The sequence below is a fragment of the Camelus dromedarius genome, chromosome 15 (genome assembly GCF_036321535.1).
Source record: "Camelus dromedarius isolate mCamDro1 chromosome 15, mCamDro1.pat, whole genome shotgun sequence".
NCBI lineage: Eukaryota > Metazoa > Chordata > Mammalia > Artiodactyla > Camelidae > Camelus > Camelus dromedarius.
In genome coordinates, this window is record NC_087450.1 from 51,605,365 (window position 1) to 51,631,424 (window position 26,060).

The 26,060-nt window shown below is 43.4% G+C and overlaps 1 long non-coding RNA gene across 1 annotated transcript in view; it reads right to left on the minus strand.

The window, feature by feature from the left end:
* LOC116157415 (uncharacterized) overlaps positions 1-26,060 on the minus strand; it is a 297,701-nt gene that overhangs the window by 14,472 nt on the left and 257,169 nt on the right. The gene's annotated exons all lie outside the window — the stretch shown is intronic.

Consider the following 26,060-nt stretch of genomic DNA (forward strand, 5'->3'; position numbering starts at 1 on the left):
TAAGCCCATGTTGGGCAGGAAAGCTTATCTATGACTTTTAAGCATGGTAAACGGATTTTTATTCACTCCTGTTAAAATATGGGGTGAGAACTGTCACAGCCAAGAGGAGCCTAAGGAGACATGACAATTAAATGAAATGTATCCTCCATGGGATCCTTAGGATATAAAAATGATATTAGGCAAAAACGAAGGAAATCTGAATATACAATGGACACTGGTTAACACTAATGTGTCAAAGTTGTCAATTAATTGTAACCATATCAATGTAAGACGTTAACGGGGAAAACTAGGTGAGAGTATATACAAACTCACTGTACAATCTTTCAAACTTTCTGTAAATCTAAAACTGTTCTAAATTTTTTAAAAGTTTCCTTAAAAACACTAGAATGAGTCATTCTTTACAAAATTTTATTTTACATACCGCAATGAATATTGTGCCCATTCCTGCTGCATCAGCACAGTCAGAGGAAAAAGCAGGAAAAACTGGGGAGAGGTATTCTGGACCCCACAAAAAGAATAGCAAGTGCATTTGGTTAGAGTCATTGGTATTTGAAGCCTGAATTTACCAATAACCTTGATATATTTTGCTATTAATTGTTGATGGTGCATGGCTAAAACGTAATGTCTCAGTGAGAAATTGATGAACAGAGTTTGAGATTTTAAAAGAAGCCACTCAATAAATATAAACTTTCTTTATTTTTATCTCTGATCACATTGATTTGCAGAATGCTTAACAGCTCTCATTTTCCTTATGTAAAAACTCAAAACTGAGTTTTTAAAAGCATCATTCCTCATGGTCCTCTCACTCTCCCATCCTCCCTCCTGATCTTCCTCCTCCCCTTTCTCCTACTCCTCCTTCCACATTTATTGAGCATCCACTCTGTTCCAGACACTACGCTGAAGCTCGGTCAAGTAACACACCACCTAGTGGGAGAGATACATGCAAACATCACAAAACTGAATTTTCTATGCAAGAAGAAATAGGCAGCTGTCTTTCTCTTTTCAAAGGAGCTTGACAGGTTTGTCCCCTTGAAAATTCACCTTTCAATGCCACAAGATTAGAAAGGAGAGACTGGCACCAGCCAGCCACTGGGAGAGAAAGGCGGCTCTGGGAGGGGGGAAAGCCAGGGGGCTCATGTCTGTAGCGTAGAGGTGTGAGATCCCGGGCAAGTCCATCCACTCCTGTGTCCCCAGCTTCCTTGGGGACCAAGGGATGAAGGTGCTTCCAGCTTAACTCTGCAGTCTTCAATTGCACGGGTGTGGGGCTCTTTAAGAAACATTTGCTCCAGCTGATGTTTAAAGACTCCTAATTCTCTAAGGATTGACCAAGGAGGGTTTTCCTGTTTTTCCAAGCTGCCCTGCAGAACATATTATACTGTCCAGAAGTGATGTTTAAAGTTTCAATAGCTTCTGGTTCTCTGGGCCACATCACCTTGCAGTTGCCCTCAAATTGTTTCTGAATCACGTTTCTCTGGCACGAAGCAGAAGCCCTCGGTTCACATTACGCCTTACAATGTACAGCGCTCTCGCCCCGCTGTAGAGGAGCTTTAATGTCAGAATGAAAAATGATAAAGCATAAATGAAATAGCAACCACATGTTCTCTGTAGTGTGGCCCTGGGTCTGCGTGGCCTTTCCAAGCGGGGAGCAAAGCACCTTTGCAGCACTCGGTAACAGAGGTGGGGTCTGCCAGGGTTAGGGGGGGGGTTGTCGGGGCTGTGCCTTCACAGCCCCCAGCCTGGGGTGACCTGAAGCCAAGAGGGGTTGCCTAGCTGGCCAGAGTCACCCTAGAAATGGCCACTGTAGGCAGAGAGTGGTGCAGTAAGACAGAGGAGGGCTTAATGGAACGGACCCAGAGCATCGGGTCCCAGTCTCTGTTATATCCATCTGCCCAGCTGATTCTACATCATGATTACAAACCCTCCCTTCCTCTTCATACCTAGCCCTTTTTGTTCCCAACCGAATTCCTGTGGCATCCTCTGATTGTCTTAGTGCCGCAAGTCTTGTCACCTTTCAACCTACTCACCCTTCTGCAGGCAAAGTGATATATTGGAAAAAAAAAAAAAACTAGTTTCAGTTATGTAAAATGAGTAAGTTCTGGAGATTTAATGTACAGTGTGGTGACTATAGTAAACAATACTGTATTGTATACTTGAAATTTGCTAAAATGTTAGATTTTGAGTGTTCTCGCCACACACAATCATCCACAAGAAAAAAAAATGGTACCTATGTGAGGTGATGGATATGCTAATTAGCTTGATTGTAGTGATCATTTTACAATGGATACACATATGAAAACATCAAGTTGTGTATCTTCAATTTACACAATTCCTATTTGTCAACTATACGTCAATAAAGCCGGAAGTATATATAAATCCCCCTATCCAGCTCCCTCGTGATAAAGCAGGTCCAGTCTTCTAAACGCAATTTGGAGTTTCCTTTGTGATGTTGCTTCTTATCTCCTAAGACTCTCTCAGGACCACCCACTTTATGTCTTAACAACTACTCACAGCTCCTGGCCCACACCGTGCTCACGGACACTTGCACGCCCTTGCCCTGCCTTTTCCCAGCCTGAGAAGCCCTTACCTCACACTGACTGCTCGGGGAATTAACACTCATTCTTCAAGACAATTCAGACATCACCTCCTGTCAAGTCTGTCTGATAACCACCCTAGGGGAACTTAGGATTTCCACAGGGCCTTGTATATACCTTTATTACATAGTTATGCAATTTTGTGTTGTAAATATTTATTTACAATTCTGTCCCTTGCCTAATACTGTGAAAAACTCAAATATAGAAAATCTCTTCTATACCTTGTCACCATAGACTGGATGTCTGTATCCTCCCCAAATTCATATGTTAAACCCTAATGCCTAATGCCTAATAGTATTTGGAGATGAGTCTTTGGGAGATGATTAGGTCATGTGTGTGGAGCCCTCATGAATGAAATTAGTTCCCTCCTAAGAGACCCCAGATAGTCTTGTCCCTGCCCCTTCTGCTCTGTGAACGTACAGCATGAAGATGGCTATCCATGGACTAGGAAATGGGCCCTCACAAGACACTTGAGTCTGCCAGCACCTTGATCTTGGACTTCCCAGCCTCTAGAACGTGAGAAACAAACTCTTGTTTATAAGCCACACTGCCCCTGGTACTTTGTTACAGCAGCCTGAATAGACTAAGACAGTTGTTTTGTGGTGTGTTGGAGCCAGCCATACCACTTATAAGAGCAAATTATACACATCTTTCCTCACCTCGGAGTTCAAGACGTTACACTGGTTGTTAGAGATCAGCCATGGTGGGATTATTTATACCACAAAATTGTCAAACACTACAAATTACCTCCCCCTGACCCAGAGCCACTTGTTAAACATTCCCTAGCATACCGTTGCTTGTATCCACCCTCAAAACCTAGCACAGGCCCTGAAATAAAGTCTCTACAAAAAACCTGAATGAGCAAATCTATGAATGAATGATCTAGATAATGAATCAATAAATAATAAATGATGGGCCAGGAATCTACTTAATCTCACCAATCCTTTCACAACAAATTTTCATCTGTAAAATGAAGATATCACACTCTACCTACCTTTAGGGAGAATAACAAGATGTTACAGATAGGAAGGTGTTTAAATACATAAATCACACCACATATACAAATCACAAGGGGTTCAAATTAATTTTTTTAACTCAACATTTGTCTAGAAATGCTGCCAAATGGATGAGTAAGAGAAGCGCCTAAGAGCAGCCTGAATCCTTCCTATAGGTCATGTAATCTAACTTTCTTCCATTTGTAAGTTTTAGTGTCTTCTCCAGTAATTCTTAGACCCTTACAAAATATAAATCATATTGCCTGGGGTGAATCTCATTATCTATTTTTAAATAGCTGAATTCTTACTAAAGAATTATACGAAATTCAGGTTTAAAATGGCATCTGGTTAGCAGTCCTTGAGTCTCATTTAATTCTCATTGTCTCCAAGCTGTGAGTCTGATATACCATCCCTAATAACTCTGACCTTCCCACCCTCCTCACCTTCAAAAATTAGAACTTGAGGCTCATCCTATTGCCAAAATCTGGGGAGAAGCCTCGCTTACTATAAGTTTTACAAAACATGTATTGAGAAAGGTAATTTAGGATCTAGTCTTGTGACGCTTCTGGAATAGAGTGAGCTTGCTGGCAGGGAAGAAGTGGAATGATCTTTTGTCTCTTCACCCATATTTGCAACTTGGTTCAGAGATGAAAGTTCCGGAGAAAAAAACTGCTGTCCCTCTCCTACAATGGCTCTGCTTTTTGAGCCCCACATACTCTTTCTACCTCTTCTCCACCCCTTTGATTGAAACCATTTGGAGATCGCAACTCCCCTCACACAGTTGGCAAGGGCTGTTCACGGGTATGAGTGGAGAGAAAGGGGTAGAGAGTGAGATGAGGGGTGGGTCAGGCTATCATCGGACCTGGAGGCCCTGGAAGGATAGAAATCTAAATTGAAGTCAAGACAGACATGGGAGCTGGGGTGCCACATATATAGAGAGTTCAATTTTTTTTCCCCCAGAATTTATCTTAAAAAAAAAAAGAATGGAAATAAAGATAATATCTTGACAAGATTCTTGGTAGGGTTTCTGTTTTCTTCTTGAAAGTTTAATAATTTCTCTTATTTTCAATATTTAAGATGCATTCTTTAAGTAAGTGTGAAACAGACACTTTAAACTTTGAGACTGCCTGGGGGGAAATTATTCTGGCACGTTTGTGTCAGAGGAAGGCTTTCCAGCTATTCACCAGCAGGAAGAGGAATTCTGGGCTGGTCTTCTTGGTAAGTCAGAGGTTAAGTCAAAGCTTTGAGAAGCCAGGAGCTCATTTCTTCTTGGCAAGTCGACAGGGCATCTAAATCAGCCGAGAGACACACACACAGGGCTCCTGGTCTTCTGTCTTTGGGCTTCACTGTGCACAGCTGCCAGGTCTGAGGTGAAGGAGAAGTTAGCTTCCCCGGAAGGTATCCTCTGCAACTCCTCTCCCTCTCCCTCTGCCCACAGGCCTGCTTCATGCCTTAAAGGTCTGAGCGCCTCAAAATAAAGCCCAGGACTTGTATTTGTCAAAGAAGGTAAGACGTTAGCCTCACAGCTAAACAGAAACCAAAGTATTTTTTTTCTTTCTTCTAAGGGCAAGAGAAAATGTCAGAGGCTTTTCCTTTCACACCCACAGAATATAATACAGTTCCAGGCAGCTGGAAGTTTCTAAATTGAAACACAAGAAATGTATATTCAACTGCGTGAGAATAAACAGCCCAGAGCACGCCTCTGCGGCACCTCTGAAAGTAGCTAATTGAAATAACACTGTAAAGACACCAAGCCCCAGCTGGAGAGGGGCTGGGAGGGGCAGAATGCAGTGAGAGGTGGAAAAGATATGATCTTGATTACATGCCCAGTGAAGTTTAGAAACAGGAAATTTAGATATAAACAGTTAGCATAATGCCAAGCACTGAGCAGATACATACTTGTTTGGGGACAGCACATGGCCCCTCTATGACTCTTCATGCTACTGATGATAAATACTACGAACATACGGAGAAGGGAGTGGAGTGATTGGTTATTCTGCTGGAAAGCAACCTAATGACGGTTAATCCAGGCAGTCAGGCAGGTTGGTGGGTGGCTGTGTCTCTTTGGCTCCTGTCTGTCTATCTGACTTCTGTCTTTGGCACCCTGATCAGAGGGCCCACGATACACACAGCTGAGGCTGGAACTTGTACCCTGAACTACTGAGCAGATACAAAGAAGCCCTGGCCTTTATGATTTCCTTATTTTCATAGGCTCCTCTGTCCTCCTGTGGAAACTATATATGGGGCTAGAAGCAAGATGATTTCTTTGCAGAAGCAAGATAAAACTCTTCTGAGGATATGCTAGGTCCATCATTCCCAAACTCTGCGCCGAGGCATCCTAGCACACCTCAGCAAAAGCACAGGGGCGCCACAGGCTTTTAGATTTTTTAATTAAAAAAAAATTAATGTCAAGGGAAGCACTGTGACACTGGACATCTGTCACCCAGCATGAGAACCCCTACCTCAAGGAAGGGCACAGTTTCAACATTAGACTGTATCACATTCCTTTGAATAATGTATTTTTGTAAAGCTAGGTTTTGGGTGCTTGTGGATTAAAGAGAGTGCTGCATGAAAATAAAATGCAGAACAGGAAACGAGAGGGGCAGCATCCAACCTGCTTCCAAGTTTTGTGAGGTTGCCTGGGGCTCAACAAGTATGTAGCTCTCATCAGTAACTGTGGTTTTTTAAAAATAAAACAAAAGTGGGTTTTTTTTTTCCTTCTTTTAAGTTTCATACACTACAATATGCATATGTATTTTCAAATGGCTAAGTTCTTAGGACATAAATGTGTATCAAGTTATTTGGACCTAATTACTTAATAAATGGAAATGTTGGATGTTTCTTTTGGTCTAGGGATACCCTGAAAAAATTACTGAGTCGTTAAGGGTACTCTGATTTAAGAGAGTTTGGAACTTTCTGCCTTAGGCAAAGTTGGTTGGAGATTTTGCAAATGTGCACCTCACAAGATTTCTACTCTAGTTCAGGCTTTATAGACCCGAGATATGGAGGAAGTAACAGGCTCCAGTAAGCACCCACTCGGTATTTGCTGATGAATATTTTCCCCTAACATTTATTGAACCAGGCACTAAAAAAAATTTTTAATTATATTATCTTATAGAATTCTGATGATGTCCCAATGAAGTGGGCATTATAGTATTATATTTTACAGACGAGGAAACCCAGGCTCAGAGAGGTTAAGTAAGTTTGTAAGTCACACAGCTAGTCTGTCATTTGAACCCAGAATGGTTTAATTTGAAGCTCCTCCTCTTTCCACCACACCACACTTACCCCAAGTGGATGGATGAATGGATGAATGGCTGGATGGCTGGACAAATTAAAGACCTAACATTTCTAAACAGGGTGGACAGGGAGGAAGCTCCAAGTGCCATGGGATGGTGGAGAGAGCTGGACAGTATCAGTTCTTCTGTGAAATCAAATATACCAATTCATCACTCTTCTTTAGGAACTGAATAAATAAACCCAGAATGCCAAATAAATCTACACCGAGTTCTGCAAAGCTCATCCTTTCTTTTGCATTTTGAAGGTACACAAGGACTAGCTTCTCTGTTACCATACAGTTAATTCCTAAAGACTTTAACTAAAGTCATAGGCTGATCCAAGTTCAAAGCGGACAATCCCTTACGTTCTGCATTGCCTTCAACTAATATGTCCATACACCATAAGGCCCAATACTTGGGATGTTTGAGATATTTCTGTCTCAATCAAGCATATCTATTTGCATAAAATATTTAGATATTAAATTTCTAATGCTTTAAAAAAAAAAAGCTTCAGAGGAGAAGAATGTTTTTCTTAACCTCATTTGTTTTAAAGGAGAAGAATGAAAAAGAAAAGAAATGCATCATGTTTTACATAAAGGAAACAGCTCCAGGCAAACCTTGCTAAATATTTTAATGGTTTAAACATTCATTTTAGCAAGTTTTCTTTAATTTTCTTAACTTTGTTCCTTTTGAACTGGCGCAACCTTCATGTTTAATCCTTGGAGCTTTCAAGGAACAGCTCACAGAAAGTTATATACACAAATATAACAAACATTTCAAATAAAGCACAGTGCATAAAACAGAGAACAGGAGAACTCTGACAACAGCTGCTAGATTTAACACTAATAGTTTTGAAAGATTTTGGCTTGAAGGTTAAGAGTATCTTATGACAATAAGCAGGCTTTGTATATAATGTCAACAGTCCTTTTGCAACATGTCCAGTTTTAATTTATTCTTTTTCATTTGTATAAGACAAATAATATAATTATGGATGTCTGGTTCATGACATTGAAGTAAAAGAAAAGTCCCAAATCAATCATGTTTTTCAAGAATAACAACTTTTAAAAACCTCTGGCCTAGATGCCTGGTAATAGCTATAGTTTGGTCTAAACTTGATAATATGCTTCAAATCTTTATGCATTTATTTAATTCATACTAGCATTTGGTGCACTGGTGCTTCTGCAGATGTGGAAGTGATTTAACTTTCCACTCAGTTTGCTTCTCCAGGGGGGACCGTGACTGAGTGTAGAGATGCCTCCCTCCGGCCCCACAGACCAGGGACACCGGAAAGTTTTCAGAATCAGCCCCTGGCCTGCGCCAGCGAAGGCTCTGGAAGCATCCCAGGCACATCAGAGAGCGTTTTACACCACGCATACACCCACGGAGACACACATGTACATGGCAAACACGTGCGCACAGACGGTTGTGCAGATAATGCCGTGTACCAGGCCTTGCTGCAAATGCCCAGTCAGAACCGTCAGGAGGAGAGCTGTGTAACGAGGCACATGCGTAGAGGACACAAAATAAAAGAAGCACCGGGCCAGACTGCTACGTGGGAGGCAAATGAAGCTGGAGTGTGGCTTTCAGGAGGAGGAGGGGTTCAACACAGTGTTGGCGGTGAGCCCGTCTCCGCAAGAACGCACAAGCCACCAGCGAAGGCCCAGGCCAGGCGGTCAGCGGCACGAGCCGGCCTCCGTGAGGCTTACGTTAGAGGCCACCAGCTCTCCGTCCACACCTAGGCCGGCTTCTGCTGCAGACCTCAGGTCTGGTGTCTGCGGCCCAGAGTCCGGGTCTAGTGAGGAGACAAGGCCAACACACCACTCCTGGGCCCTGCTCCCAAGGGCGTGGCTTGGCCCTGAGCACTATTCTCCAGAAGAAACTTCCTCAGTGAAAACAACAAAAGCAACAACAATAACAGTATTTCTGGGCACTGACTGTGGAGCACGTTTACTGATAGATCCTTCCTGATCCTCCCCCGCATTTTAGGAAACAGATATTATTTCCCGCATTTTGCACATACAAGAACTGAATCAATTTTCCCAAACACACAGTAAATCTGGGAGTAAAACCCAGATATCTTTCCTTAAAGAATCTGTGGTATAACCTATCTTTCTTCCCAACAATGAAAACGCTCGGGATTGAACGAATGATCTCATGCTGACCATGATGTGATTTTTTTCCCCCTAGGTCGCAGTGCCCTCCTCAGTCACTCCCTTCTGAGTGCTTAAAAGCCCCATGCTCAGCCCACTCATCTTGTCATGTATCTTTCTATACCAAGGTGCTTTCTGCATGTGATCTAGAAGTACCCCACCCCCCACCTTAACCTTGAAACTCTTGCAACCTGTGCCTTCATAGGCACCTGACAATGACTCGAGCCCCACCCTGGCACACACAGGTATACACACACGTGCATGGATGCATGGTCCATGTGAATCTCTGACAGCTCATTAAACCACTGAATGTCAGCGCAGAATATCAGGGAAACCGCAGACATCATACAAGACTCAAGTCTCTCATTTCACTAAGTTCATTGAGGTCTTGGGACAGGTGAAAGGTTAAAGAGGATGCAGAAGGCAACCGTCCTGGTTCAGTCAGCAGATACTCTGAGAGTCCATTATTTTTTTGTGCAAGACTGTGTTTGGTCCAGGAGATAAAAAGAACAGATATTAAGATCCATGCCTTCCTGGGCTGATGGTTGAGGTTAGGAGGTAGCCAGGTGAACGGGCAACTACAGCTCAGGGCGAACAGCGCTCTTCTGGGAGGAGCACCAGGGGCTGCTGGAGGTGGCAGAGGGCCACTGGCCCCTGTCAAAAGCCTGTTACCCAAATCTCCTGCTCCCTGTCTTTTCATTCAGGAGAAATGTAATAAAGTGGCTGGCAGCCATGATCAGTTCTTGTAGAAGTGGATGCTACAGGTTTTTTTTTTTTTTTTCCAGCAAAGATGAGAGGGAAAATACCCAAAGCCTGAGAACTGAGATGTGCACGTGGCCCCTGTTTTCAGAGCATAGAGGGATTCCCCACTTTACACGGAACCCATCCTTTCATCACTGTGACCTTACTACCATTTCTCTTTATTGCACACCTGGTTTTAGCACACAGCCTGGTACCTACAAAGTGTTCAAGGTAAGTGTGCCAAAGGAGAACAGGCCAGACTTAGACAGGAAACTCAACCCCGGCAGGAGCTCTGGTTCTTCAATCGCTTGGTGGGTCTAGAGGGACACTCGCTGCTCTGCACCCCGGCCGGGGCTCCCACGCACGGTGCCTCTGGGAATCTGTGCAGCTACAGTCTTACCCACCCGGGACTCTGGGGTCTCGGGCCTTGGGGTCTCACTAAACCTAGTCTCTCATCACAGTTTAAAGTACAGACAAACCACTGCATGACCTTAACCCAGTCACAGAATGGGCTTCAGTGCAGAGCTGACCTCCCAGTTCAGATGCCCTTAGGCAGTACGAAGTGCAGTGCGTGGAAAGAAGCTGGAATCACGGTACTTAGGGTACCAGCCCAGCTCTGTCACTGTGTGTGGGACACACTCCCCTTGATTTGCAAGAGGAGTACGATGAAATTGTGGGGAAGATGGTGTCTTTGGTCTCATTTCACTCTAATATCCTGTGGTTCCAGGAGATGTTACACCCTGCATCAGAGAACAGGAGGCTCCCTGCTCCTTGGAGCTGTACCAGGTTCCTTTAGAGATCTGCATCACACGGGAGACACCTTAGGTTAGGGAAAGTTGCAGTGCAGTGTCCTGCTTACAAATTCCCCATGAGTCGTTTTCTTCTCCCTGTCTCCTTCTGCCAGGCACTAGCTTCAAGCCCCGAGTGGCTTGTTTTATACACCCTTTCTCGGGGTGCCTTGATGTGAGCATCTGGTGGAGTTTATCTCTTTCAAGGATCTGCACCTGTGTTCTATCTTGCCTCCTTCCCTTTTAACTATACTGTTATGTTTTTGAAAGCCTGGGCTCTGTGCTTCCTCTTTATGTTGTAGAGAGATTTCTACATCCAAGACCCGCTGACACCACCAAGGCTACTTGAAATGGGTCTTCTCTGCTGCTTTTCTTTGTGCAAACTGATGTGCTCATCAGAAAGGCTCTTGGGTACAAATGACAAAAACTGGATTCCAACTTGCTTTAACACATGTTCATTGTAAGAACAGATGAAAGCTCATAAATTTACTGGAAGAGTCGCAGTAACTGGAAACCTCTGGGACAGGGGACTCTCCCTTTCCAGGATGCTGTCTCTGCAATTTGTCCTCAGGTGTCAACTCTACTCTCTCCAGTGTCTTGATAATGTAGAGGACAAGGTCACCACTAGGTCTGCAAGTCATCACCTCCATGATGCTCCTTTATCAGAGAGGAAAAGGAATTTTCTCTACTTGCTTCACTTAAGAGAATCACAGGGAAAACTTATTGCTACAGCTTGGGTCACATTCCCATTGCCAGATAAATCACTGTCACCAGAGGATGGAACATTATTATTATCTGGCTCTGGGTCACGTGCTCATGCTGCATCTTGGAGACGGGGTCACGGAATTGGCAGCATGCAGAAACCCATGATCTGAGGAGGAGATGAGCAGGTCCCCAAAGAAAACGTTTCTACTGTTAAAATAAGGGAGCAAAGATGCTGGGCATATAGAAACTATAGCTGTACATCCCAGATAAGAATGATTGTACCATAATTTGTGAAAAACTCGATGTGTCTTGTCTTAGCATACAGTTGCATTTCAGGAGTCCTCATAACAAATACGCATGAGAAGGTATTTCCCCCATGCACTGACGAAGCAACTAAACACACATCCAAAGATTAGGCTACAGAGATGGTGCCATGGCTAGGCAGAGAGGCTGGAGAGGCATCCACAGTTGGAGGAGTATTTCTGGATGTCTTAGTTTGGTACCACCTACGTCATTTCTCTGGATGCAGATAAAATATCATAAAGATACAAGTCAATACATCTTATTGATTATGCATCAAATAAGCATCAGAGAGCAGAGATAAGAGTAGAATTGAAATCATGACTTTTGAAGGAATATTTAGACCTCAAAAGTAGCTTAGTGCTAGAGCTGCAAAAGCCTTTGATATTGAACCAAGCCTTGAATTGTCACTCTAATAAAAATTCTGAATTGGGGAAATCACACAACTCGAAAATGGCAATTTAATAAATGGAATCCTAATTTCAAGTCTTCAAGTTTTGAAAAATCTGAATCTTTTAGTTATTATTTAGAGAAACTGATAAAGTAACTATAGAAGAGAAGTGAAAGATATACAATAAAAATGATAAAATGTTTGAAAAAAAGTATTATTCCAAGAGAAATTATTATTATCTAATATATTAAAATGTGACCATGATTTGATGACAAAAAGTAAATATATATATATACATATATAAAATGAATTTATATGTATGATTAAACTTGACCAAAGAAAGTTTGCAGATCTCTGTGGAATAACGGTGAACAAAACATAATAAAGTCAAGTTAATAAATATACCATTCTAAGAAATGATTTTCATGACCTCCTTCATAATAGAGATATTTTTTATGTTAATATCATAGACAGAAATATATGAGCTAAAAATAATTTAATGTAATTACATAAATTTAGCTAAAGATGATAAAAGATTTAGTATGATAAATGGTAAAATTGATGTTAAGAGTAACTCTCTATTTATTGAACTAAGCCACCTTATGATGTCTAGCTAATGAAAAGTTGTTGGAAACCTGTGCATATTATGTCAAAATTGCAAACAGGGTCATTATTTAATTAGTGACACTTGTATCTAAGGAATGCTCATGCCAGCAATGTCTTAACATTCACTTAACATTAATAAGTGACTTGGAAATTATAAGGATGATTTTATGAATAACTTGGGGAACAGTTTATGTCACTGCATAAAGAGTTCTATAAAATGTAGTTTAGCTTATCTATAGAATAAAAAGAACAGTTTAAATTTCTTGTTTTCTATGTTTCTTGTTTCACCCCATTAATAGTAAAATATTCAACTATCCCCTCAGTATTTATGGACAAAGAGTTGAGGACACAGAGAGCATTCTCATGGGCCAGCTGAGAGTGCTTGCTGTAGAAGAAAGCATTCATGTGATTAGAAGTTGGGTAATTTCAAAAGACAGAATAGGTAAGAGAACATTTCAGAGGGAGTGAATTGTGGGATTCTGAATACATGCACTGATGACTGTCATCTGACCCATTGAGTTTAGTACTGGAGGGAGTCAGAGGTAGGGGTGGGAAACAAGTCTAACCAGGTAGATAAGATCAGATTGAGTATCTTGAGAAACAGATAGAGCAAGATAAATTTTTGGGGTCTTGTGAATCACTGATTTTTTTTTAAAAAATCAGAATAGGTACATTGGGGCTTAATTTCCTGATCTATAAAATGGGATAAATAACTCCTCAAGAGTTAGAACTGAACTATGTACATGAAAGAACCTGGCACATGGGTAGATAACTGAAACACGTATTCCGGTCTATAAAAGTCTTCTGTCTAGTTAAAATATGCAGTCTTTTTCCAAGATCATACACTCATACGAGAGTTAAAGATTAACAGAAAAGTAATAAAATTTCCCTAGAAAAGATACACTCTGTTTATTAAATTACCTTTAGTACTTTACAGAAAACAATAACAAAGCATTCTCCCAAATGTATTATATTTCATTTTATTAATAAGAATGCAAATTGCTCGATTCACCTTGTTGTTGCATGACATGACACTAGCAGCTCTGCTTCTGTCTAGTCGTGACGTTTTCCTGAGGTTCAGAGCACTTAGTTGGTTGTATATTTTTTGGCTCATATGAAATCCAAGGTAATGAGCTTTAACACTACAAAGGCTCTGGAATGCTTTCAAAAACATTTGCTTCCCACAAGACAAATTAGCTGAACCAAGCAATAAAATGTGACATTAAGCATTCAATACTCCCATTTTTATGTAGTCCCAGGTCAACAAAAATGACCCCACTGGGGGCATTTCTCTAATGCCCTTGCTCAGAGTTCTACTAAAAACCTGTCTCTAGGAAGCCAATCAATAGTTATTTATGCATTGTAGACTCCTAAAGAAAGCCTGCCTCGTAAATTGAACTCAAGCCATTCTGGAAGCTTCTGGACCTAATGTGGTTTATAAGGACCCTCCGTCAAGTGGACCACCCTGTGTGCACACACATGTCTACATCTGTATATGTACATTTGCAATTTATCATTTTTACTCATTTGGTATTGTATCTTAAGGTCTTAACATTCTAAAGTTGTCTACTGATTAGTGAAATCCTACTCTTTTTGCCATTTTTGAACATTCATATTTAGACATTGTAGTTGTTGACTATCTATCTAGTTTTCAGAAGAAGGGAAATGTTCAACTCATCTGGAATAACATGTTCTTTCTATTTCAGGGGAAACATTTCTCTAGGTAAATTTTAATTGGTCTAAAGAAGAGAGGCCAGGAGAATGAAGACAGATCTTTGCCTGGAATAGTTGTTAAGGACTGGGTGTGTCTGGCCTAGAGAAGGCAAGAGCCCAGGAGTGGAGAAGGGAGAAGGCAGTGTCTGCATGACCCTAAAAGACTTAAACAGAAGAGAGTCCAAGGGGTTTAGATGAGGAGCAAGGGACAGAGTGATAGGGAGGCAGAGTTTAGGTCAGTACAAGGAAGAAATTTCTAAAACAATGGTCTCCCCAAAATGAACTACGCAGAGATTAGATAAGAGAGAATCCAACCAGTGATGCTTCAGACCCTTTCCAGCCGAGATGAAACACCTCAGTGATCCTCACGATGCACAACTTTTTCCTGCCTCTCGTATTTAGGAGATGTTAGGAGATGCTAGGAGATGCTAGCCAAGCCAGCATTTCCCACACAAGCCTTCCATGAATTAGGCAGCATATTCCCTGAGGACCCCAAGTTTGTTTTCACTCCAAGGCTAGCTTTTTAAAGTTTTGTAAAAAGAGAAAGTAGAAAAGCAAGGATATTTCTTTTTGCAAATTCAAATTAATTTTAAGAAATTTTTCCTTGACTATTTTTGAGACTTTAAAAAAAAATTCTACTAGGAATACTGAGACATTAGCTCAATCAGGTTGGTGAATTGCTGGCTGTTTTATCATCAAAATATATTTTGTCTGTTTTATCTGTCAAAATTATGGGTGCTTCCTCCCTATAGGCTACTCTATACCTTAATTAACTAATTGCAAGGAAAGGAAACTTCAAGACACCAAGGAACAGACTGGCCTATCAACTTGATGTGTTCTTCATTTCTAATATCCTTACAATTTACAGATGCTCCCTGTATGACTTTCAGCCTCACTTTGGAGTGATACAAAGAATCCTGGGTCATCATGATGGCGTTTGTCACTTGGTGCCTGGGGGTCAAAACAGAGGTGGGTGAAATTCTGATGGAGAAGGTAGAAGCTACCATCCTGTCAAGAACACACCTCTGCTCTATCACAATTCTGTGAACTGCGATTTAATTATGACTTCTCCTGGAGAAATTCAATGATGAATTCTACTCGTTGTGCAGCTCTATTACAGGATAATTTTGCTTTTTGACAGCTGCAAAGGGACATATGTTCCCCTGGTCTATATAGGGAGCCTCAAAGAGGGATTTGAACATATTAATCACTCAAAGTGCAGTCCACCTCTTCCTGAAGAGAAGCAATCATAACTTCACCTGTTCTGGTGAAAAGGAAAAACAATTACAAGGCAGTTCTACAGAGGCTCAAATCCTTTCTGACACTGCTATGGGGATTCCTCTGCAGGAATCAAATGGTCACAGTCAATATCAGGGCAATGATACTGATAAGAATGAAGGATTGAATAAGAAAAATTGGCAAGAGGCTAGAAGAATGGCCAGGAACGCTGGAGTAGCAGCCGGGGTGGAGGTGACTCCGGTGAGCAGGACTGGCAGCTGTGTGCCCTGCGATTTCTGTCATGAGGGCCTGTGGAGTTGCTGGCTGTGGAGCCGCATCATATTCTAAGTCAGAGCACCTCTTAAAGTCCCTTCTGGTTCCAACAGTCTACTTTCGCCACCAGCTTTAGGTTCTTCATCACCCCACCGCAATTCTAACTTCCAGAATCAATGAGTTAACCAAATACCAAAAACTCAGTCAAGGTTGGCCATACTTGAAGGAAGTTTAAAGCCGAGTCTCCTCTTTTCTTTTGGTCTTAAAAAGACTAGGCATGCGAGAGCAGAAAGATAGCTGTGGAGAGTCACTCAAGTCAATTGAAAGAAACTGCCCTTTGGGCAGTAAACACGCCCAATTTCCCAGTGCCTTGGGCTAAGCTGGTCAGAACAAAAGGAGATATTTGACAGGATAACTACTTGAACCAAGACTGGTTCTCAAATTTGTTTAGGTAGCAGAGAACCTGGCAATCACTGCCTTTTGTGAAATATAGAATGATGCTCTTTATCTATTTATATTAAAATAAATTATTTTGTAATATTTGTCACTTTATGTGAGATTGTGCCAGGTTAAAAAGTGGTAGCTGTCCCCAAAGGTATAGGAAAACATATATGCTAGAACTAAACCAAGTAAGTGGCAGGGCCAGAACAATGAAGGTCAATGTCAGTCTTCTAAAACCACATGATTTAAGAATTAATGGTTAAGTCAAATGCTGAAATTTGGAAGGAATTTAAATGAAATAAAATGACTCATTCTCCGACTTTGCGTGGGAGAGCAACTTTGGTGAAATTTTAAAAATACACCAGTGTCTACCCACCCCCTGCTTCCATTAGAATAAGCTTCAGGGAACTTGTAAGGGCCCCACCGGATTGAGTACGCATGTCGCCTTGCCCTTCATACTCTCAGCCCACGGGCAAACACAGGTTCCACATCCCGTCCTTCTGCTGCTGTTAATAATGCTCCCTTAACCCCATCGGGGCACAGCCTCAATTCACAAAATGTGAAGCCAGCGTTGGGAGGTAATCACCTGTTTCCTCATCCTGTTATTTCCCTCTACCTGAGGGTCATGCCAGCTGACAAGGTGGGTCAAAGAGCTTGCTGCACACAGGACGAGGGGGGGAGCTTCTGGGGATGAGGGCTGAAGTCTTCCCCAAGATGCAGGGATTACTTCATATCGTTCCTGGCAGAGCAAAGAAGGGGGATCAAAGATGTGAGGACCTTACATAACACACTCTCCCCTCCCATCAGGAGGACTTGAGGCGGTGTTGGCCGTGAGTTACATTAGCACTCACGGGTGATAGAATGTGTCACCGAAGTTGCCTCCAAAAAATATTTGTTGATCTACTGAATAACCAACTGCAAATTACCCTCATTATACTAATATAATTACTTCCAAAATGTTTTCTGGCAGGCAAAAATTCAGAGAGGGTAACATTAATATCCATTATGATTAATATGATTAATGTAGGTACTATGAGTTTTTCTCTTCAAAGAAAACTCAGCTGAAACAGCAAACCAATAACATTTATAATATATTTAAATTTTTCATAAACCAGTTTCTTATGCTAATAAGTTAAATTTGCTTAAAATTATTTTGTCTCTTTTCTTTTTCACCGTTTGATACTTTTCTGATTATAATATCTCAAGTATTTATATACTAACAAACACCTTACTCATCCGAAATCATTCAGCTGATAACTGTGACTCTCTGGAATATGGCCAGGTTTCTGCCTTGGGAAATGTAGGCACCTGGTAAATTTCTTCTAAGAATAAAGTAATTATATGCATGTCCTTCTGTAGCATTTATTATTCCATGCCAGAGTTAATTGTTCTATTATACTGTAAGCAACTTGATGGTGTAAAATATTTCAGCTTCTTTTCCATCCCTTGGCCTTTGGCTTGCCTGTCACATTGCAACGAGAAATCAGTTTCTGTGAGATAAAATATATTTCAAAAATATGCCTTGAGGGGAAGCCTAGATAGAGGTATTGGCAAATGCTATTCAGAAAGTCCAATATATTCCACCAACTTCAACAAATGGGCAGCCCAAGTCTTTTCCTCACTGACGCTCAGTTTCTCCATAGGTAAAATGAAATGTTCGGAAGGCATCATCTTTAAGCCCTCCTCTAATCTCGATATTTTGTGTCACTCCAGCATCCATTCCTCTGTATGCTATAAAACAGCATTCGTTTTCACTCAAGCTTTCCCACTGCATGGAAAGGCCACACTGAGTTGTCAAGGCTCCTGTGTCAGAGGCCCTGATAAACGAGGGAGGTCCCTGTATTCACAGGCATCACAAGCCAACCATTACATTCATGGGGTCCCTGCAGTATCCACCAGCAGGGTTACCTGGAGCAGCTCCTCTCATGCCGGCCTTGCCCAGTCTGTACCCAGCGGACAGCCATTCAGCTGCTCCTGAGCGAAGCCAGCCCCTGCAGAGGATGTCTGCCAGGGAGACCGTCAGAGGCCACCTCTCGACCAAGAGTTTCTGAGGCCCAGTAAGAGGAAGCTGGGTTCCAGACACCTTGCTTCTGCTGCTGCTCCCTGTCCTGCCCACAAAAGCCTGCCTGCTTCAGGACCTACAGGCAGGTCTTTTGTTAGAAAGAGCTTTCTTTCTCCTTGCTCATTTCCTTCTGGTTTATGCTAGCCTTGTTTCTCATGAAGCAGACTTTTGCGTTCACTTTTTTCTTCTATAGATCCTCAGCCATTTCAAATTAGCTACTTATTCAGGGAAGACTTTAGGTTCTGACCAGTCTTATGCAGAAAACAGGGAGATGGATATTCGAGAGAGATCTCAGCCTCAGTCTAAGAGAAAGACATGTACACTTAGAGCTCACAGAAGGATGGACTACATCGCCCGCGTCCCTGACTCTGATAGTCAAAATAAGGGCAGGGGGGTCCTCGTCTCCCAGAACAGGAGATGGTTCACAGGTATGTGCAGCTCCACCCTCCTCTGCAGCATCCGCCGTGCTGGAACACAGGCTCCCCGATCTGCATCCCACATGTGCCCTCTGTCAAGGCGGTAGGGCTCATAACACTCAGCAATGTCTTATGAGGCTTTTTCTAAAGACCTTCCACATCCCAGAAATTAGCAGAGGCAAATCTGCTTCTCATTATCCTGATAGTCAATGATTTATACCTTCCAACTTGGGGGAGGGGAGAGGGCCAAAGAAGGTGAACCATTTGGCAAGTTATTAACCCTTCTAGGAGAAGGTGCTCCCAGCACGCCTCTGGAAACAGGTCACCATTCCTGATCGCTCCACCCCAATGGACTGTCTCCTTTCCTGGGTAACAAATGTATTTCGTTTTCTTGAATTCCTGACATTCTGCCTATTAGGATAGATGGAAACAAACTCCTCAACCCACCCCTTTTTAACCTCAACTGTTTTCCTCCAGTGAGTCCCCATTATATGAACTCTGCTTTCTTCCAGTTCTCCTACAAGTCCCTGGGGGCTCCTCTCTTCATTCACACACTTATCAGTCAGTTGAGCAACACATATACTGGGGGCTCTTTGACAAGGAGGATTTTTGTCATAAAGACGAATCTGCCGTTTAAAAATTCCACTTACCTCCACGTATCGAAAAATGTTTCTTATTATGAAATAGCTCTCAAGTTATGTAAATGTAAGGTTGTACAAGAATTTTTGTGTTAGGTGTTGATGTGTGTGTGTGTGTGTGTGTGTGTGTGTGTGTGTGTGTGTGTGTGTGTATGTGCCTGTGAGTGGGAGAGAGAAAGAGAGAGGCTGCTTCCTTCCTTAGAACGTAGAGTCTGGGGAGGACTTTGCCTAAGGAGCACAAGATCTTGCAGAAAAGAGGAAATGGAGCCCCTAGATTCTTTATTTCAGATTCAAAGTTAGGGAGACAGTTTGGGGTAGATCAAGGCTGTCCTGAATCCTGAGTCCTCTTCTGCCTCACTGAAATTGGCCCATATTCTGGAAAAGAATTGGGTAGCCCCCTTTCCACTTTCCCTTGAGCCAAGAGCCAGTGTAAAGGAGCCAGCTTCTGTGGCCATTCCTCACAGCAAACTTCCTCTCAGCAAAGGGCTCGCTGAATCTCAAGAGCATTCCGAACTCCAAGGGTCCTGGGCCATGGATGGTTTCTGACCTACCACTGCTACAAAATGTGGGAGTCTGGCCTGTCTACAGGGGCTTGTTAGTCTCAGCAGCATGAAGGCTTTAGGCCACGGACGTCCTGGAGAGCCAGATGGCTGGGCAGGGAGGACCCCAGCTTCCAGGCTATTGCATGTGACAGGAGAGTGCACGTTCCCCTGGCAGAGTAGCCGGGGGCTCTGATTCAAAGTAATTCTTCTAGAAGCTTCTGAGCCATCAGCCAGAGTAGCCACATAGCAGAATCCAGTCAGAAACCTGTCAGTCTAATCCAGGGCTTCTTACCCTCAGCACCAGGGCATTTGGGACCAGACCATACTTTCTTAGGGGGCGGGGGGGGGGGGAGGTTGCCCTGTGCATTGCAGCATCTTTCACAGCATCCTTGGCCTCCACCCACCAGATCCCAGTAGAGACCCTGCCCCCTCCAACACCGCCCAGATGGGACAACCAAAAGCATCTCCAAACACTGCCGAATCCCCTTGGGAGAAAGGGAGCAACAATCTCTTCTGACTGAGGCCACCGGTTTAATAGCACTCTATACCTCGGGCAGGTGCGTAAAGCTGCCGATCTATATTCTCCTCACCACCCAGAACAAGCCAAAACAAAAGCAAACATCCAAAATGTTTTCAATATTTTGTGAGGATTAACGGCGGTATGACTCGTATGGTGTGCAGCCTGGTGCTGGTGCAAGGTGGGTGCTCACCCAGTAGGGCTGGGTGAATCCCCCGCTTGCCCACGGAAGAGAGTGACTGAGGTTAGGGAAGGCCTATGGGGGCTTAAGTTTTCACCTGAAAACTGTATCTAATTAAGCTCCCTTTAATCTGATCTGAACATCATTCATGTGGCTGCACCACTTTTATTAACTTACGCCCCATAACTGAACATTGTTTGCAGCAAGCAGAATGACAGATGGAAATAGCATGCCCTCTGAAGGCCCTCTGCTCTCTGATCTCTGCTCAAATCCAGCTCTGCCACTTACTCGCTGGATGACTTTGGACGAGTCGCTTAACCTCAGTAAATACCAACATCATCACTATAAAGTCAGCTGAGTACTGTCAAACTCACAGGATAATTAAGAAGATGAAACGACTGAATAGATGTGAACCACTGGGCACCAGGCCTGGGACAGAACAGGCACTAGACAGCCCTCTGCATCAGCAGTCTCTGCGTTCATGTTGCCAGCACCTGTGTCCCCTATTATTGGGTACTAGCTTATTCCTCAAATCCAGTTCTGAACATCCTTGTACAGAAGGCATTTAAATCTTTCTGTGTGTATGTGTGTTTGTGTTGCAGTGTTGAATTCACAGAAAAAGAAACTAGCCCTGACTGCTTCCACTGAGTTGGAGGGAGAAAAGTAAGTGTTGAATGAGGAAGAACCTCAGCCAACTTTTATCTCTGGGGCATGCTGACCTCAGAGGGCCTTGGCCCTGACCTGGAGGAAGGGAAAGCTTTCTCACAGCAAAGGTGCTCAGGCATGCCAATTACTGCAGGACATTTTAGAAATAGTCCTTGCTCTGAATTATAATCATGAAAATGCTACATTCACACAGACAAACTAGTCTGCTAAGTAGAAGTTCATGCTTATCCAGCACAGAATTTTAAGTTGTTCTAAACACAAAGAGCACAGTGCCGGGGCAGATTTATGTGCTTTGGGCTTGACATTCTGCCTCTTCTGCTGGTTGCTTGAACGATCTTGAGCGAGACCTCTCCGTAGCCCTTTCTAGATCTTGATTTGTGAGATTCTAGAACCCCTGGGCCCCTGCTCTTTTTTTCTGCTCTCAGTCCTTCGGAGTCTTCCAGAATAAAATTTCTAAATTGGCAGAGAAGGACTTCTTTGGCATCAAATGGCTCTTATGAAACAGCACACTGATGAGTTAAACGAAACGATTCAGAAAAATACCGATTAAGTTTCCCTTTAAATACCCAGGGGTTTAGAAATTAAGCAAAACTGCTTGGCACTATGCAGTCTGGATTCTAACAAACTCAAAATGTTTGAAAAATTGTTCAAGATGTTTTGACAAACAGAGAATGCCACTATGCTCTTCCCTGTCCCCTGACATCACTCTTCACTGCCAAAGGAAAAGCAGAATCAGAGTGTCCAGGGTGTAGAGATTAGCTAGTTTCCCAGGAGAGGCTTTTGTCTGTTAAATGGAGTAATTCCATGGTCCTTGTTTTAATACTCACTAGCTTGGTTCTGTTGAAAAGTAATAGAGCTAGTTTTTGCTTTATTTTAAAAATGAAACAAAATAAAACCGAGTAACTATGAATAGTATCAAGTGGGTGCCTTAAACACTGGAATCATATTTTTCAAAGAAAAGAAACAATTCCAGTTATGTGAACTGAATCTGTAACGTTGCCTGGCTTGATCAGCAAATGCAATGAACGCAAAGTGCCGCCCCCGTCAGCCCTACCAACACCACTACCATCAGCCGACCAGGACACTGACCCTCACTGGCTGCCCAAGGAGGGCCGGGATGTTTGTCAGGAAATAGAAAGACTCCTGAGAGGGCATGTGGCTGAGTGAAAAGGAGGACTGAATGATAAGTCAGAGGTCTGGGCTTCAGCCCCAAACCACTGCCGCCTGCACGTATCATGAGGAAGAAGCCAGGATTTACACAGAAAGCAGCCTCCCTCAGTGACCCCTCCTGAAAATTATGCGTGGGAAGAGAATCTTCGAGGTAACCTTCAGTTCTGGAGCATTCTAAGATACAGTCGGGTAGTATAATTTGTATCCTCAAATGAGAAACACAGTTCTATGTGCTGATGGATAAATGAGGGTCACTCATTTTCCAGTTTAATATAATTTTTTTCCAGGTGAGGAATATACATCTAGATAGATAGACAGATGCATAGATAGGTGTAGATTGCTGTATTTAGAGGCTATATTTATAACTATATTTGTATCTGTTTAATATAGTCTTTTTCCTCAATGGAACAATATTGATATAACTCAGCCCACTCATCCATCTATCTAATTTTCTTAACATTTTGCAATTTACAAAGTATATTTATTATCTCTTCTGCCTGAAATGGATCAATTACCTATGTCCCCAAACAATGCTCAAGGAAGCTGGTACTTCTCAAGGTGAACTCCTTAAGGTGACAAAGCTGATGAATGACAAAACTGGGGCTGAGTTCAACTCTACTGGTCCCCAAATATTTTCTTTGTAACATGGGCTGAGCTCATTCGACCACCATTCTACTGTCTGTAGAGGGATTAAAAAAAAAAAAAAAAAAAGATCATAGCTTTGGAGCCCTGGAGCAGCAGCAAGCCAGTAGGCTCTTTTCTGCAGTTTGATGACCCGGAGCCATTTGGATAATTACCAGGCTGAGACTGGTGAGACCCAGCCATTCTTTGGCAACTCAGTAAAGTGATCCAGGAGAAACAGTTTCCATCAACGACTCCCAATTCCCCAATCATGTCAGCGACCAAGCTGGGCTGGTTCGGGTTTTCTCATGGCAATCAGAGTCGATTTCAAGATTTAAAAGCCAAGTTCACGCTAGAGAACAAGTAGCCATACCTTCTCCCCTGTCATTTTATATGTTCTGTAAATTCTTTCTGCAACCATGAAATCAGGAAGCTGTAAGGCACTAAAGTGATATTATCACAAAGCTAGGGTTGGTGTTTTACCACACACAGGGATTTGATTTAAAACAAAAGCCATAGGGATGAACATGTCATAATAAAATAATTACGAATAATCACCTTGTAGCCTAGATATTGATCAAATTTTACAGTCTCCAAAATCCTTTTGTATTTATTTGTATGTACATCACTTGGTCATCAAAACAGGTTTGTGAGATAGGAAAGGTAAACATATTGTTCCCACTTTACAGGTGAGAAAAGTGAGAATTGCAGAGTCTTGGTAAATGGCATCCACCCGGTTGCCTGGAAGGGGAGCTGGATGGACTCTTTTCACTCCATCTCCCTCTCTTGTCACAGCTCATTCATCACCAACTGCTGGCCTTCCCTCCACCCAGGTATGCATCAGATCCATCCACTTCTTCGCAAATCCTCCAGCCCAAGTCTACTCAAACCACCATCCTCCCTTGTCTGCACCTTTGCAAGAACGTCCTCACTGGCCTCTTGGAGCTCTTTCCCGCTGATGCTGCACCGACGTCAGTGTGAATCTAGACTCTCAGGCTTGACCGGACTCCTCACAGCCTGTGCTCTCCAGCTCTCTCCTCACCACATCTCTTTCTTCCCTCTGCTCCCTGTGCTCCAACCACACCAGACTTCCTTCAGTTCTCAGATTCCCATGCTCTCTCTTGCCCAAGGGTCTTCCCACATGCCGTTGTTCCCACTTCTGGAATGTCTTTCCAGTCTCCTCCCCTTCTGGCTCCCATTTCCCTTTGCCAGGACGACTTATCTGCCTGTCTGATTTAAATATCACTTTCTCTGTGACTTCCCTCCCACAAGACTGGAATCTACACAGTGCAAGCCTCACTCAGTGAGTACTCAGTACTGCCTTTTCAGTGAATAAGTGAATGAATTAAGTCCCACCAGAGGCCTCAAACCAAGGTCTTTACACCATCAGTTTCAGTTCTGCCCCAACAAACATCTACTTATGCAGGATAACTGTGAATACTACCTCTCTGTCTAAAATTGCCAGGTGACCTGATGGTGCATAAATGCAGTCAGACTTTCCATCTTTCTTCCCAGACAGAGCAGCTGCCCTGAATCCTGAGTCCTCTTCTGCCTCACTGAAATTGGCCTATATTCTGGAAAAGAATTGGGTAGCCCCCTTTCCACTTTCCCTTGAGCCAAGAGCCAGTGTAAAGGAGCCAGCTTCTGTGGCCATTCCTCACAGCAAACTTCCTCTCAGCAAAGGGCTCGCTGAATCTCAAGAGCATTCCGAACTCCAAGGGTCCTGGGCCATGGATGGTTTCTGACCTACCACTGCTACAAAATGTGGGAGTCTGGCCTGTCTACAGGGGCTTGTTAGTCTCAGCAGCATGAAGGCTTTAGGCCACGGACGTCCTGGAGAGCCAGATGGCTGGGCAGGGAGGACCCCAGCTTCCAGGCTATTGCATGTGACAGGAGAGTGCACGTTCCCCTGGCAGAGTAGCCGGGGGCTCTGATTCAAAGTAATTCTTCTAGAAGCTTCTGAGCCATCAGCCAGAGTAGCCACATAGCAGAATCCAGTCAGAAACCTGTCAGTCTAATCCAGGGCTTCTTACCCTCAGCACCAGGGCATTTGGGACCAGACCATACTTTCTTAGGGGGCGGGGGGGGGGGAGGTTGCCCTGTGCATTGCAGCATCTTTCACAGCATCCTTGGCCTCCACCCACCAGATCCCAGTAGAGACCCTGCCCCCTCCAACACCGCCCAGATGGGACAACCAAAAGCATCTCCAAACACTGCCGAATCCCCTTGGGAGAAAGGGAGCAACAATCTCTTCTGACTGAGGCCACCGGTTTAATAGCACTCTATACCTCGGGCAGGTGCGTAAAGCTGCCGATCTATATTCTCCTCACCACCCAGAACAAGCCAAAACAAAAGCAAACATCCAAAATGTTTTCAATATTTTGTGAGGATTAACGGCGGTATGACTCGTATGGTGTGCAGCCTGGTGCTGGTGCAAGGTGGGTGCTCACCCAGTAGGGCTGGGTGAATCCCCCGCTTGCCCACGGAAGAGAGTGACTGAGACTGCAGGAGGAGGAGAGCTGCCTTGCTCCTGGGAACCGGGTGCCCCGAAGTCAGCTCGGCGGCGACAGAAACTCCAGCGAGGGCAGGAGCCTGAGACCTCTCTGCTGAAGCCAAAGAAATCTGCAGTTTCGTTTGGGGCATAATCAGATCTCTTCTGGAGTGTTCCTTCTACCCGGCCTCCAGAAGAGATGATTTTCACTCATGTACCGTGTGATGGGGGTGTGGCTTCAGATGGTGAGGAAGCTGTCCCAGAAGGAGGTCAAGGGTGGGCCTCCCCTGAGAAAGGCAACAGCCTATGCCACACACAGGGGAGGGGAGGCAGAGGTGGGTATGAAGCTCGGCCCCGCTACCCGCTGTGTGACCTTTGGAACTCAGCCACCCTGAGCTTCACTTGCTATCCTTACAGGGACAACATCAGGGGCAAATGGCCTAATGCACGCAAATTGCTAGGCACAGCGCGGGCACCAGGGATCACACAGGAGAGGTAAGCACTGATGATATTAACTACTGCTGCGTCAACTTTTACTGCGACGGTCCTATTATCATCATCACGAC